Consider the following 16,684-nt stretch of genomic DNA (forward strand, 5'->3'; position numbering starts at 1 on the left):
CCATACCAGGTATTGAACTCAGGGACATTCAATTGTTGAGTCACATCCCCACATCCCCATCTCTTTTTATTTTTTGAAACAGGGCCTCACTAAATTGCTAGGACTGGCTTTGAACTTGTGATCCTCCTGCTTCAGCTTCCTGAGCTGCTGGGATTAAAGATGTGTTGGCAAGTTATCTCCATTTCAAGGATGAGTCTTTGAAAGCAGAAGTGACTTTTCTTAAATCATATTGCTAATTAGTGGTACAAATGGGACTTAAAAGAATAAGTTATGTTACTCTTTGGTACTGGGGATTGAATTCAGTGCCTCACACATGCCAGGCAAGCACTCTACTACTGAGCTACATCTCCAGCCCTCCTTATTTGTTTACTTATCGGTTGGTTGGTCTTGGGTTTGAACCCAGGGTCTTGTGCATGCTAAGCATATACTCTACCTCTACCACTTAGCTGCACCCCAGCCCCCATTTTCTTTTTTTTTTTTTTTTTTTTTTTGGTACCAAGGATCGAACCCAGGGACACTTAACTACTGAGCCACATCCCAGACCCCCCCCCCTTTTTAAATTGTTGCCTTTTTTTTTTAACACCTTTATTTTTATTTATTTATTTTTATGTTGTATTGAGGATGGGACCCAGTGCCTCCATATGCTAGGCAAGTGCTCTTCCACTGAGCTACAACCCCCGCCTCTGTTCTTTTTTTTTTTTTTTTTTTTTTTTTTGGAGCTGGGGATTGAACCCAGGGCCTCATGCATGCTAGGAAAGTGCTTTTTCACCAAGCTATCTCCCTCCCTTCCCCCAGCCCTATTTGAAGAGCTTTATTTTATTTATGTATTTTTATGTGGTGCTGAAGATCAAACCCAATGTCTCACACATGTTAGGCAAGCACTTTACTACTATCTCCCCAGCCCTTCTTCAGCCCTTGTTTATATTTTATTCAGAGATGGTCTTGCTGAGTTGCTTAGGGCCTCAATAAGTTGCTGTTGCTGGTTTGAACTTGCAAATCCTCTGCCTCAGCTTTCTGAGCTGCTGGATTATAGGAGTGTACCACTGGGCCCAGCCCTTTTTCTCTTCCTATTTATTTATTTATTTATTTATTTATTTATGGTTTGTGTTGCTGGGGATCAAACCCAAGGCTTTGCCACATGCTAGGCAAGTATTTAACCACTAAGCTACAGCCCCTAGCCCTTCCATTTTCTATGTATTATCAAAGTTTTTTTTTTTTAAAGAGAAAGAGAGAATTTTCAAATATTTATTTATTTTTTTGGTTTTCGGCGGACACAACATCTTTGTATGTGGTGCTGAGGATCGAACCCGGGCCGCACGCATGCCAGGTGAGCACGCTACCGCTTGAGCCACATCCCCAGCCCTTATTTTTAAATTTTGGAATTTGGCCTTTAGTGGGCATAGAGTAGTAAAGTGTAATAATTGGGAAAATTCTTTATGAGAGACTTCGTTGAAGTGAAATATTCACTGGAATCAGGAGTCAGAAGCCAGTTTTGATCACCTAACCCTACATGTTCTCCTTCCCTTGCATATCAGGCTATTCATTCTGTTTTCCTTTTCAACAATTTAGGGTAAATTGGTAATACTGTTCTATCTAAAACCCTTCTCAGTAGTTTCTCCTTTCTGTCTCTTTCTGTCTGAGGTCAGCCACATACCTACTCTCTAGAAATCTTATTGTCTTTTTTTTTTTTTTTTTTTTTTTGCTGGTAATTGAACACAGGGCCTTGTGCATGCCAGACAGGCACTCTACCAACTAAGCTATATCCCCAGCCCATAGAAACCTTAGTGTCTTATTGTGGTCAAGTCCAATGATAGCTTTTTATTGTAAATAGGTCCTTATGCTCAAAGAGACTAGATGAGGAGTTTTTTTACTTAATAGCTAATGATTTGGGGGTGACTGGGATTCAGGGAGGGTCTGGGAACCTTTAAGAATTCTGTTAATTTTCTCTTTTTTGAAATGGGGTCTCTCCATGCTGCCCTGGCTGGGCTCAAGTGATTTTTTTTTTTTTTTTTTAAAGAGAGAGAGAGAGAGAGAATTAATTTTTTTAATATTTATTTTTCAGTTTTCGGTTGACATCTTTATTTTATTTTTATGTGGTGCTGAGGATCGAACCCAGCGTCCCGCGCATGCCAGGCGAGCGTGTTACTGCGTGAGCCACGTCTCCAGCCCTCAAGTGATTTTTCATGTCTTAGCCCCTCTAAGGCTTCTGAGTAGCTGAGACTGAAGATTGAAGGACTCCTTACCCCAACTTTTTAGAATTTGAGTGTCAAATGGGGCCTGATAAATCTTCCTAGAGAGAAGAATTCCCAGCATTGGTACATTTGGATAACCATGATTCCTCTGTAGTAGTGATAGAACACATTGATGTGACTATTGTTTGTGTAGCAGAATATTAAAATATGGTAGGCATAATGGTACCCCACAGAAAATGAGCCATAAAAGGGCCTTTTAGAATCAGGATTTTTTTTTCCCCCTGTGGCACTTGAGATTGAACCCACGGCCCCTATGGCACCTAGGTGCATCCCCAGCCCTTTTTATTGTTTTGATACAGGATCATGCTAAATTGGGCTTGAACTTACAGTCCTCCTATCTCAGCCTCCCATGTTGCTGGGGTTACAGATATGTGCCACCATTCCTGGCTGTGGCTCATTTGTTTTAGATTACATAAATGGAGAATTTTAAAGACTATAAAACCGTCTTTTTTGGGGGGGGTCTATAGGTAAGGGTACTGGGGAATTGAACCCAGAAGGGCTTTAAACTGAGCTGCATCCCCAGGTGTTTTTATTTTTTTTGGCGACAGGTCTCACAGCCCAGGCTGTCCTTGAATTTAAAATCATTCAGTCTCAACCTCCCCAGTTGTTGGGATTATAGGCATGTACCACTGTACTGTCCTACAAGACCTTCTTGATTGTACTACCCTTTAATAGGTGGAGTAGTACTCAGCATTGGGCTTTCAGACTCAAAATGGTATGTAATCAAAAAGGCCTTGCAGTCTTTGAAAATCTCCATGTGGAGCTCTATGGAACATTGAAGTGGTTCACAAGTAAAGTGAATGAATCATTTTCTTATTTACTCTAATTTCCTTTCTCCTTCTATCCTTGTGCTCTCTTCCTCTTTGTCATAGTACAACCTATTCCCTTTCTCTTTTCCTCCATAGGCCAGTCTTCAAGCTCCTACTGCACCACCCAGTTTAAAATCTTTTTATCATGGCAGTGTTGGCATTCATACAGGGCATTGGGTACTCACAGCAGGTTTCTGTTCTGTTTTTTATTTATAAGTGTTATGTTTATATATGTAAAGACTTTATTGGAAACTATCCATAAGTAGTATTAAGAGGGAAATGATCTGGCAACCTACCCAGGTGCTATTTTTATAGTCTTATTTTAGTTAATCATTTTTTCTTTTTTCTGTATAATATTTTTAAGTTTTAAAAAATAATTACCTATTTATCTTTTTTTTCTTTTGGAGGATACCGGGGATTGAACTCAGGGGCACTTGACCACTGAGCCACATCCCCAGCCCTTTTCTATTTTTATATTGAGACAGGGTCTCACTAAGTTGCTTAGGAAGCCTCACTTTTGCTGAGTCTAGCTTTGAACTCACAATTCTCCTGCCCCAGTCTCCTGACTTTTTACAGGCTGAGCCACCATGCCTTATTTTTAAGATGGAATGTCATTGTGTTGTCCAGGCTGATCTGAAACTCCTGGTCTTAGTGATCCTTCTGTTTCAGCCTCCCAAGTGCTGAAACCAACAGGCACATTCGACTGCATTTAGCTTATTATTTAAATTTTAATATTAAATATTAATCTTAGTGTACTACTCATTTTCTTCAGAGAAATTTTCTAGTTTCAGAACCAAGATGTTTATAAGTCAGGGTATACATTAGCACCATTAAGACTAGCTAGACCCAAGGAGGAGATATGGAAGTGGTACCTCTATTTTTCCTTACACTAATTTATTCTACCTAGCATTAACAGCCAAGTGAATATTTATAGCAATGGATGGTCCTATGGTCTTTTACCTTTTGTGCTGTGAAATGTCTTTGTTTCCTCACCTGCCTTATACACCTCCTTTTTTCATTTTATATGAAACAACCATATATTTGTTTTTTCCTGCAAAATAATGAACTCTTTTTCTCCAGTTTAAAGTGGCTGCCCGGGTGTAGACTCAAAAAGTAGAGATAAGTATGTACCTGAGGAATGCACAGAATCATGGAATCACTACTGGCACTTTTGAATATGATTTGAGTGCATATGATCATATGATTCTGGAAGTTCTGGAACTCAAAATAGTCTTGACACCCACCCCCTTCCCCTGTGTTGGGGATTAAACTCAGGGTCTCAAGCATGCTAATAAGCACATATCCTTCCACAAATTTTTTAATTTTTAAATTTTTTTTTTTTTTTGCAGTAATGGGGATTGAGCCTAGGGGTACTTTAACACTGAGCTATATCCCTACCTTTTTTTTTAAATTTTATTTTTTGTTGTTATTCATGAACAGAATGTCTTTATTTATTTTTATGTGGTGCTAAAAATAGCCCCACACATGATAGGCAAGCACTCTTCCACTCAGCCCTAGCCCTATATCCCTACCTTTTTTATTTCTTATTTTGAGACAGGGTCTTGCAAAGTTGCCACAGCTGGTCTCGAACTTGAAATCTTCCTCAGCTTCCTCAGCCTCCTGAGGTGTGCACCACTAGGCCCTGCTAAGTAAAAATTTCCTTTGTGTATTGGTGATTGAATCCAAGGGCCCTTTAGCACTGAGCTATATCTCAGTCTTTTTTTAATTTTGAGACAGGATCTTGCTAAATTGTTGAGAGTCTTACTAAATTGCTGCGACTGATCTCAAGCTTGTGATCTTCCTGCCTCAGCCTCCAGAGTCGCTGGATTATACTATGCCTAGCTAAAAATGTTTTTAAAGACAGGGGCTGGGGTTGTGGCTCAGTGGTAGAGTGCTCGCCTTGCACGTGTGAGACCCTGGCTTTGATACTCAACACTATATAAAGATAAATAAGTGAAATAAAGGTATTGTCCAACTACAACTAAAAAGTAAATATTAAAAAGGACAGGGCCAGAGAGATTATTATCATTATAAGTGTTTTGTGATCATTTGTACTTTTGATATATTACAATATCTCATGATGATCCTCAAAAAAATAAAAAAAGGTAAATGCAATATAATGGGGACCATATAGAGTTATTCATAGATGCATATAGTTCTAAATCTGTCCCATATAGTAATGGCTTACATTGATTCCTCTTTACCAATGATAATGTTATGCTATTGTAAATGTCCACAGGTTGAATATCTCTTATCTGAAATGTTTGGGACTAGAATTATTTAGATTTCAGAGTTTTTAATATTTTGGATATATTTATATACTGGTTATACATAATCTGAAAATCTGAAATCCAAAATAATCTGTCTTGCATTTAGGAGAATTTTGGAGATTATTTTGCATCTTGGATTTTTAGATTAGGTATGTTCAACCTGTTATAGATTCTCTCACATCTACATTTTTCTATAGGACCTAATTTTGGAAGTTATTCATAAGAAACCCCTTGTGAAGTCACACATACATTTTGTTATTGTTTATAGGCATCATTTGTTCTAATCACTTGTTGTCCTTTCCCTTGTACCATATCATAACATAGTATTCTAACTTGACTAACTTCACTAAGTTTATTTGGAATAGTCTAATTAATTTGGCAAACAATTAAGAATATAAATCGCCCGGCCAGGCGCGGTGGCTCATGCTGATAATCCCAGCGACTCGGGAAGCTGAGGCAGCCTCAGCAATGGCCAGGCACTAAGCAACTCAGTGAGACCCTGCCTCTAAATACAAAAAAGGGCTGGGGATGTAGCTTAGTGGTCGAGTGCCCCTGAGTTCACTCTCCGGTACCAAAAAAAAAAAAAAAAAAAAAAGAATATAAATCTCCCTCATTCTGCTAGGTCTAAGCTTTCTGCTAGTTTTAGGTTTAGTCCAGCTAAGGAATTCTCTGTGACAGATGTCGGCAAACATTTTCTGTAAAGAGCAAGATAATATCTATTCAACTCTGCAATTGTAGCATGAAAGCATCCATGGACAATATGGACATGATTATGTTCTGATAAAACTTCATTTACAAAAACAGGCAATAGGTGAGATTTGGACTACAGGCCAGTGTGCTGTTTCTTATTACTTTACAGTATATATACTCAGACTTTTAGAACAGAATTATACAATAAAGCAAACATTCAGAGCGATTTTAGTCACATTCTAATATAATAACAATAATACATCTTTACTTGAACCAGCAGTGGAAAGTCTCTTATGATCTATACCATAAGTGCATGGTAGAGTGACACATAATCTTCATGGGCCATGCTATTACCATCCCCATAGAGGAATCTCCTTCCTGTGGGCCTTTGCATGGCTTAGAAGGGACATTGTCTTTGTTACTTATTCTTATCCTTACATTATCAGCCCCAGTATTTGCCTTTTTCACCAGTATGTCTTCTAACTTACTGATGCTAGTAGAGGAATCTAATGGGTTATAGTCACTGTCCCAACAGTCAAGGTATAGGGGTCCTGTGGTTTTGGTAATTTGCTATGTCAATCTCTAAATTTGGCTTTCAGGATTTGGAGGAATTAATCCTTCCATTGCTATCTCAAAAGGTGATCTGGACAATGGAACAGAGACCTCTCAATCAGGTAAGTGATTGTTGAACATGAAGGTTGCACAACTATTTTTCTTTGGCCTTTTTGTTGTATTTGTTAATAGGTTTCCTAATAATGAACTAACCTTGCATTTTGGAAGAAAATTTCTACTTTTCAAGGATTTTTAATTATATTTGTTAAATTTATTATTTTGAGTTTTGTTTTCTATTTTTTTAAATTAATATTTTCTTTCGAGGTTCAAAAGTGAGTTAGTTTGGGATAGCATGACAGTCTTTGTCTGTTAATGTTAGGATCATGAGTGAAATTTTTTGTTGCTCTCTATTTAAGCATATCAGACATCTTGCATGCAGTTAAATGTGCTTTATTTACTTTTTGTGGTGCTGGGGATTGAACCCAGGGCCTTGTGCGTGTGAGACAAGCACTCTACCAACTGAGCTATGTCCCCAGCCCTTAAATATGCTTTAATAACATGATTTTCAAATTTGTACATACTATCATATAACACTATGAATGTAAAAATCAATTTTGTTTTCTGATATTTGGAACCTTGTTTCAGTTATTACCTTTTTTGTTTTTGTTTGTTTGCTATTCTGGGTCTCTCTAGGCAAGTACTTTACCACTCAGTTATACATTCAGCCTGCACTACTCTCCCCATCTTTTTTTTTTTCTTTTTTGGGAACTAGAGATTGAACTCAGGCACTTGACCAGTGAGCTGCTTGGTTCCTCGCTGTTGCTAAGGCTGGCTTTGAACTTGTGATCCTCCTGTCTCAGCTTCCCAAGCTGTTGGGATTACAGGCATGTTCCACTGAGCCCAGCCTGCAGTACCCTTTTAATTGTGTGTAAATAGTGCTGTAGTGAACATCCTGTAGATAAATTGTGCATATCCATGTTTATATTGTAACATTGAATAAAACTTCCAGTTCCTCTAGTAGTATGAGCATTCCCATTTTTACACATCCTTACCAATATACTGTTTTAAGGTTTTTAATAAATCTGCCAATTGTACAGGTGAAAAAATGTTCTCCTTTGAAAATTCAATATATATCTTTTTTAAAAAAAATTTTTTTAGTTGTAGTTGGACACACACCTTAATTTAATTTATTTATTTTTATGTGGTGCTGAGGATCAAACCCAGCGCCTCGCATGTGCTAGGCAAGTGCTCTACTGCTGAGCCACAACTCCAGCCCTCAATATGTGCCTTTGATTCCTAATGAGGTAGAGGAGATAAAAATCTTACTTGGGTCCTAATTTTTTAGTTTCTTTATCATACTTTTTTTAGATGGTACTGGGGATTGAACACAGAGCCTCCTACTTGCTAGGAAGTGCTCTACTACTGAGTTACATTCCTAACCCATTTTTTAAAAATTTTATTTTGATAGCGACAAGGTCTTGCTCAGTTGTCCAGGCTAGTCTTGAACTTGTTATGTTTATCTCTCAGCCTCCTAAGTAAAAATTATAATTTCATATAGCTTAAATATCTTTTTTACCCATATTTTAAAAGTGATGCATTGTACTTGTACAATGGGATTTGATGTTACATATTCATACACTCACACAGTGTAACAATATAATTTGGCCAATATAATTTCCCAGTATTTCCTGTTTGCCTCTCTTCCTCCCTTCCCCATTCCCTCCAAATCTTTTTTTTATAATGCATTCTTCTCTTCTTCCATATTATGAAGATGAATACATTTTCCTATAGTTCATAATTCATTTATGTTTTACTTATTTTTTAATGAGTCTTTTCCAGTGTGGATCTCTTTGGTGTATGGCATGTAATTAATTTTCTAAATGTCCAGCACATTTAGCATTCAAAGAATAAGAGGGGTATCTCAGCAGGAGTTCCAGAATCTTTTTTTTTTTACGTACCTGGTGTTGAACTCAGGGACACTTGACCACTGAACCACATTCCCAGTCCTATTTCTTTGTATTTTATTTAGAGACAGGGTCTCACTGAGTTATTTAGTGCCTTGCCTTTTGCTGAGGCTGGCTTTGAACTTGTGATCCTTCCGTCTCAGCTTCCCAAGCCGCTGGGATTATAAGCGTCTGCCACCACGCCCAGTGAGTTTCCAAATCTTTTCCCAATATTTGACTCCTATCTCCCTCACCCTTACCTCACCCGCTGTACTAGAGAGTGAACCTAGGGATACTCTACCATGAACCCCATCCCCAGCCCTCTTTATTTTTTGAGACAGGGTCTTGCTAAATTGCTGAGGCTGACCTTAAACTTGATCCTCCTTCTTCAGCCTCTATCACACCTGGCTCCAGAGCTCTGCTTTTTTTTTTTTTTTTTTTTTTTTAATATTTGTTTTAGTTGGACACAGTACCTTTATTTTATTTTATTTCTTAAATTTGTTTTTTAGTTGTAGTTGGACACAATACCTTTATTTTATTCATTTATTTTTATGTGGTGCTGAAGATTAAACCCAGGGTCTTGCATGTGCGAGGCAAGCACTCTACTGCTAAGCCACAACCCCAGCCCCCTTTATTTTATTTTTATGTGGTGCTGAGGATAGAACCCAGGGCCTCACAAGTGCTAGGTGAGCGCTCTACCACTGAGCCACAATCCCAGCCCCCAGAGCTCTGCTTTTAACATGAATAAATATTATCTCAGTCCCTCTTTGTTGAGAGCCACAGCCAAGGGGCCCCAGCAAACTTCCAGCTGCCGGCTGATGATTGGCTCACAGCGGCCCCAGCAACATCTAGCTGATTGGCTCCTCTGCGGTGATGCTCATTGGGCTGTTTCCCTGCCCTTTCAGACCACGGAGCTGCTCCTTGGGGGACTTCTTTGGCTCTGCCCACGTGACCCAGCCAATGGGCCTCAAGAGCAGGAGGATTGGGGGAGGTGGAGAGGCTTGTGGGTGAGAGGCTTGTGGGAAGCTGGTGGTGGCAGTTGGGCTCTGAGGGTTTTTCTTGAGGAGCTGTTTTGTTTGGCGTGTGTGGTTCTAAAAATAAAGTTAGTTTCTTTTGACAAGTGGCTCCTGAATTGTGCCCAGCCAGACTGCGGCACCTCTTTTTTTTTTTAATGTTTACTTTTTAGTTGTAGTTGGACACAATACCTTTATTTTATTTTATTTATTTTTATGTGGTGCTGAGGATCGAACCCAGGGCCTTGCATGTACTAGGCAAGCGCTCTACCGCTGAGCCACAACCCCAGCCCCTCAGTCCCTCTTTTCTGTAAGTGTCTTGTCAGTTTTGCTACCACTGGTTTGTGTTCTTTATGACAGGAATTGGCAAACTTTTTCTATATATAGCCTGATACTGAGTAGTTTAGGCTCTGGGGGCTATGTGGGTTCTGCCAGTGTATCAGGGAAAGCAGCTTTAGACCATGCATAAATGAATGTGACTGTTCCAACAACTATTTACAAAATATAGCTGGTAGCTGCATTTGGTCTGTGGGCTATAATTTGCCAATGCCTGCTTTTTATGTCATTTTACTGTTTTATTTTTGGTAGTACTGGGGATGAAACCCAGGGTTTAATGCATGCTAGGCTAGGCAAGTCTACCATTTACTGAGCTATTTGCGACATCCCCAGCATTCCATCCCCCTGCCACTTTTTTTGTTATACTGGGGGTTGAACTAAGGTCTTCACACATGCTAGGCAACTGCTCTACCAATGAGCTACATTCCCAGCCCTCAGTCCCAGCCCTCAGTCCCAGCCCTCAGCCCTTTTTAATTTTTTTTTTTTTTTTTTTTAAAGAGAGAGTGAGAGAGAGAGAATTTTTTTTTAAGAGAGAGTGAGAAGAGAGAGAGAGAGAGAGAGAGAGAGAATTTTCAACATTTATTTATTTATTTTATTTTTAGTTCTCGGCGGACACAACATCTCTGTTGGTATGTGGTGCTGAGGATCGAACCCGGGCCGCACGCATGCCAGGCGAGCGCGCTACCGCTTGAGCCACATCCCCAGCCCCCCTTTTTAATTTTTATTTTGATTTAGGATTTTGCTAAATTGCCCAGGCTGGACTTGAACTTGTAACCCTCATTCCTTAGCCTCCCAAATGGCTGGGGATATAGGTGTGTGCCACCACAATGAATCTCCCTATAACCTTTTACATTACTATTTTCACCTCCAGTCTTTGCTGCTTATTACCTGTTTCCATATTTCACATTTCTGAAGTTTTGGAGAGCACAGGTGGTAACTAAACTGCATGCTTTGCATGTCATTTGTATCATGTGCTGGGATGTGCAAGTTGTGCTTGCCTGCCTGCCTCCCTGCTTCAGTATGACTAATTTCAAGTAGCTACATTGTTTTTGAGGGTCTGTTTTTTGCAATTCAGATTTCATTTCAAGAAACAGGCTGATTTATATCAATTTTAAAATGTCCAAAGAACTTCTTTTTAGTGTGGTATCATTTCTGTGATTCAGTTTAGCTTGTTTTTGATTCCATGTGCTTGTGGTCTTGCTTTCTACTATAGACTGGTTCCTCATAGTCTGTCTTCCTTTACCCCCTAGCTTCTGGAGGCTTATGTGTTTTTTTCAATTTGAATCTCAATTGAGCTTTTGTGATCTCTGTAGACATGGCCTTCATTTTAGCTCATCTTTGTCTTCATAGACTATCTGTTTTAACTCTAGGGTGTTCAGTTGTCATTAAAGTGAGAATGTCTGATTCCTTTGAGTTCTTAAGTTTCCTGAGATTGTAGGGTTGCAATTTGACACATCCAGGGCATTTCCTCCTATTGATTGCTAAATGTGACCATCTTTTTTTCTTTATATATAATTCAAAATTGCTTTAGCCTAACATAATCCAGTTACTATGAATATTTCTAGTATCATTTAGTTGCTCTAAAAATAGAACTCAGCTCAGTCATAGAGCATCTAGAAGTATCATACCTGTCCACAAGTTCATAGTCAGTTCCCCAACTGTATTCCTCCTGAGAGGCTCTTTTGCTTCTTCTTCTTCTTTTTTTTAAATATTTATTTTTTAGTTGTAGGACATAATAAATCTTTTTTTTTAATATTTATTTTTTAGTTTTAGGTGGACACAATATCTTTATTTATTGCTGAGAATCGAACTCAGTGCCTCATGCATGCTAGGCTAGCATGCTACCACTTGAGCCATATCCCCAGCCCTGGACATAATATCTTTATTTCATTGTTATGTGGTGGTGAGGTTTGAACCCAGTGCCTCAAGTGTACTTGGCGAGTGCTCTAACACTGAGCCACAACCCCAGCCCCTCTTTTGCTTCTTAATATTGGTATTAGTTGGGTACTTTTCATCATCATTATTATTATTATTATTATTATTTTGGCGTTACTGGAAATTGAATCCAGGGGTGCTCTACCACTGAGCTATATTCAGTGTAGTTCATAAAATAAAACTCTTTAGATTTTTTATTTTGAGGCAGCATCTTGCTAAGTTGCTAGGGCCTTACTAAGTTAGTGTGGCTGAGTTTAAACTTGTGATGCTCCTGTCTTAGCCTCCTAAATTGCTGGGGTTATAGATGTGTGCTACCATGCTTGGCTAGATTAGGCACTTCTGATTGCTAGAAGTAAAATCGGTGAGCTCCCATAATGATAGGCAGTCCACCTGTAGAGAGATAATGCTGACTGAGATCACCTGCAGTTACAAATGTAGGAGACATTAATATGATTAAGCCTCTTAGTGGTAATAACTGGGTTTGGAGAAGCACAGGAAACAGCAGGAGTTGCTACATCTTTACATTGGAGTTGTGTCATTCATATCACTGAACTTGTCTGTCTCTCTGATTATCTTTTGTATCTTATAATTTGTCCTTTTAGGTGTTGGCCTGTCTGTCCACTTTGGTTTTTCTCTACTTCATGTTTTTAGCTCATACATAGGTTTTGCTTCTTTTCTTTTCTTTTTTGGCAGCAGGACCAGGAATTGAACCCAGGGGCACCCTAACCACCGAGTCTCATCTCTAGCCCTTTTTATTTTCAGACAGGATCTCACTAAATTGCTTAGGGCCTCGGTAAGCTGTTAAGGCTGGCTTTAAACTGTCAATACTCCTGGCTCAGCCTCCCAAGCTGCTGGGATTGATTATAGGCATGCACCACAGCACCTGGCTAGGTTTTGCTTTCTTATGCCACCTTCCTTTGCTGCTTGTGGCCCTCATGGCCTCACCTGTGTGTTGTGTGCTGGCTTCCTGCATATCCTTTCAGTTTTAGTTCCTTTTACTGTGATAACTTTTGACAATCAGATTCTAGTTCCTGAGAACACAATTTTACTAGGTCTGTCCTTATCCCATTTTAGTTAGTAACATACAACAGTGTTTTGTGTTCTTCAGTTAAGTCACTTGTCTCTGCTGCTTTTACTCTGCTTGTTTCTCAGCTTCTAACATAGCCATTAACATCTAACTTCTTCATCCTTTGTTTCAGGGGTTGCAATTGCAAATGCCTGCAGAAACCACATGGGGTAATGTGTGAGATGGTTCTGGTATTCATTCTCCTTTTTCTTGAAGCACTATCTTTTGTTATTTTTTTTCTCTTTCATTTTCTTTTTTATCTACCTTTGATAGAGATGTTAGAAGAAAGTTTATTGTGAAATATAACAAATGTGATGGTAAGGGCAACTTATGCTTCTAAGAGGATGGGGAGTGTTTGGGATTGTGGTTATTAACTGGAACATTCACCATTCATCTAAAGGGGACGGTTTGTTGATACTTGGGCCTAGGGATGCCAGGATTTCTGGCTCTTTATAAGAACAATCTGATTGGCTTCAATTCTTTTTTTTAAATGCGTCGGTCCGATAGACTATTTTTATAAATACTTTTATAATTTTATGAATAGTTTCTGCTTTTTCACAATTTTGGCTTATTGTAATGTTACCATTTCTCGTGTGTCATGACACGCTATCTGTTCAACTCAGTTTGGGGCTTGGGCTTAGCAGTTTTCTTTGGAAGTGTTTGGAATTGGACCACAGTTTATTTGAATTCAGCTATATAAATTAGAATGAAATAGATTGGGAAAGAATAGATTAAGATAAGTTTCTAGGAACAAACTAACCTCCAACTTGCAAAGGGTAAGTATTTTGTGAGATTTTTGTCTCAGCCATTTATGTCATCTTTAGTCTAGTGTACTTTTTTTTTTTGGTGAGAGGGATTGAACTTGAACCTGGAGCCCTTAACCACTGAGCCACATCCCCAGACCTTATTTGATTTGGTGCTCTATAAAAGAACATATTTTCTATGGATGGTTTTGTATTTGATAGGAAATTTGTACAATTCTGTTTTCCTCAGAATAGGTAGGTTGAGGGAGTGTGTGGCAGATACAATGACTGATCTGACAGATATATTTTAGTATGTGGCTGCTAGGCAGATAAATATTTTTAGCCTAAAACACCTTACAGTTTTCATGTATAGATTCCCTAGTGCATTCAGTTTTGCTGCTCTAAATAGTAATAACACAAATTGCCATCTAGCACTTGTGTCCCAAAATGATGGTATGGGATAGATTCAAAAGTATGTGACCCAGGTGGGCATTGTGGCTCACACCTGTAATCCCAGTGATTCTGGAGGCTGAGACCAAAGGATTGCAAGTTCAAGGACAGCACCAGCAACTTAGTGAGACCCTATCTCAAAATAAAAAAGAAAAAGCTCTGGGGAATGTAGCTCAATGATAAAGCACCCCTGGGTTCAATCTCCATTACAAAAAAAAAAAAAAAAAAAAAAATGAACATGACCCAAATTGATAGAACAAAGTAGAATGTTGGTTGCCAGGGACTGGGGTAAGGAGGAAATAGAGAATTGTTTACTGGGAATAGAGTCAGTTTTGTAGGAGGAAAAAATTTCTGGAGATTAGTTGCACAACAATGTGAATGTAGTACTGAACTATAATACCTAAAATGTTTAAGGTGACAAAAAATATAGGTAGAATATTACACTATATAGACAGCTATCAGAATATATTAAATATACACAACTATCAGAATATATTAAAAATTTAGCAAGTCTTAGCATAGGCTTGTTCCATGTTTGTCTTGATTTGGCACCCCACAAAAGAAAACTGTTTCTCTGGCTTTGAAATTGAACTTTGTTCAATTCTGGTTTTCTTCAAAAAACATCTTCAAACAAAAAAGGTGCCTAACTAATTCTGTATGTGAGGGTTCAAAAAAACTGGCATATGAGCCAAATTTGGCCCACCAAAATTTTTGTATAGCCTATGAGGTGAGAATGGTGTTTATGTTTTTTAATGGTTGAAGAAAATCAAAAGGATTATGATATTTCATGCACATTGAAATGATGATAAATTTATTAAATAAACACAGTGACAACTTCTAATTTTTGTATATGTAACTTTTATGCTACTGTAGCAGAGTAGACTAATTGGGACAGAGACTATATGGTCTGCAAAAGTGAAAAATATTTATTTGCCCATTGACAACAAATTTCAAATGAGCCTGTTGGCACAGCTGCCAGGTCCCTGACAAAATTAGCTTTAGTGGTTTTAAATGCCTAATTAGCACTTTGTCTTAGACTACTAGAGGCTATTGTCATGTGCCAGTGTGGGGGATTCTCATTTCCTTACTTCCTACTGTGACACTTCAACCAGTTGCAGAAAACACATATTCTTGGTAAGCTTCAGTTGTGGCTGAAATTCTGTTAGCAGTTTCTGGTATAATGGTCACCTGAATTGTCAAGAAATAAGAATACTCTAAAGCCAGCCAAACAATTTTGAAATCCCAGAACTAGGCATGGCCAGCCCTGAGGTAAACAAGGATCTCTTCAAATAGGAAAACTGTCTGTTGAAATCAAGATGAAATTTAAGGAAATGAAATTCAGTTTTCTTTCTGAGTTTGAAAGTGTTTCCAAGAAAGAACTGGGTATGGCAGTAGCAAGAGTTTATATCATTCATATAATACACCCTTAGCATTTATCTATATATCTATGTATCTATTTTTGTGGTACTGGGGATTGGATCCAGGGTATACTGAACTACATCTCCAGCCCTTTTTATTTTTATTTTGAGACAGGGTCTTGGTAAATTGCTGTGGCTTGCCTCAAGCTTGTGACCCTTGTGCTTCATCCTAATGAGTAGCTAGCATTACAGGCGTGTGCCAGACACTCCTAAGGAGCTATTCTTTTTTTTCTTTTAATTTATTTTTTAGCTGGACACAATATCTTTATTTATTTATTTTTATGTGGTGCTGAGAATTGAACCCAGGGCCTCACATGTGCTAGGCGAGTGCTCTACCGCTGAGCCACAATTCCAGCCCAGGAGCTATTCTTTTTTTTTTTTTTTTTTTTTTTTTTTTTAAAGAGAGAGAGAGAGAGAGAGAGATAATTTTTTAATATTTATTTTTTAGTTTTTGGCGGACACAACATCTTTGTTTGTATGTGGTGCTGAGGATCGAACCCAGGCCGCACACATGCCAGGTGGGCGCCCTACCGCTTGAGCCACATCCCCAGCCCCAGGAGCTATTCTTTAAGAAAGAAGTCCAAGGGAATATTAAATTTTTGTTGTATGGTATTATATCAGTTTAATTAGAATACAGAAAGTTGCAGTCCTTTCCATTTGATAAGATTTAGAAAAACAGATTGTGATACTGGGAATAATTTGCTTCAGGTACTTTTCCCCCTATACTCACAATTTAAGTAATTGTTATAAACTTTTTGAGTGCATTTTCCTAATAAAGATTAAAATGTTGAAATATGGGTTTGGGGATATAGCTCAGTGGTAAGAGTAATTAATTGCCTAAGAAATATAAGGCCTTGGGTTTCATCTCTAGCAACTCCTTACCCCCTTCTCTAAAAGCAAAGTATGTACATCATAATGTTCATGTTGGTTATTCTAGAGAGGTTTCCATAAGTAATATAATTTCCTTTGGGGTGCTTTAATTAAAAGTAAAAATATTTTTGGCTTAAAATGTACTATTTCAGGGCTGGGGCTGTAGCTCAGTGGCAGAGCACTCGCCTCACATGTGGGAAACACTGGGAGATCCTCAGCACCACATAAAAATAAATATTGTGTCCACCTACAACTAAAACAAATATTTTTTAAAAAATGTACTATTTCAGCTGGATACAGTGGCCCATGCTTGTAATCTCAGCTCAATTTTTGTTGT

General features: G+C 38.4%; 1 long non-coding RNA gene across 28 annotated transcripts in view; it reads left to right on the forward strand.

The window, feature by feature from the left end:
- Positions 1 to 16,684, forward strand: part of LOC308639171 — a 247,633-nt gene that overhangs the window by 16,114 nt on the left and 214,835 nt on the right. For 24 of the 28 annotated variants that reach the window (XR_014019991.1, XR_014019992.1, XR_014019995.1 and 21 more), the window contains exons 6-7: positions 83 to 1,327; positions 6,621 to 6,695. This is a non-coding gene — a long non-coding RNA (uncharacterized lncRNA). The remainder of the gene's footprint in view (positions 1 to 82; positions 1,328 to 6,620; positions 6,696 to 16,684) is intronic. The other 4 variants (XR_014020015.1, XR_014020016.1, XR_014020017.1 and 1 more) reach the window with 1 other exon arrangement.

The sequence above is a fragment of the Spermophilus citellus genome, assembly GCF_964194105.1.
Source record: "Spermophilus citellus genome assembly, chromosome: X".
NCBI classification, from domain to species: domain Eukaryota; kingdom Metazoa; phylum Chordata; class Mammalia; order Rodentia; family Sciuridae; genus Spermophilus; species Spermophilus citellus.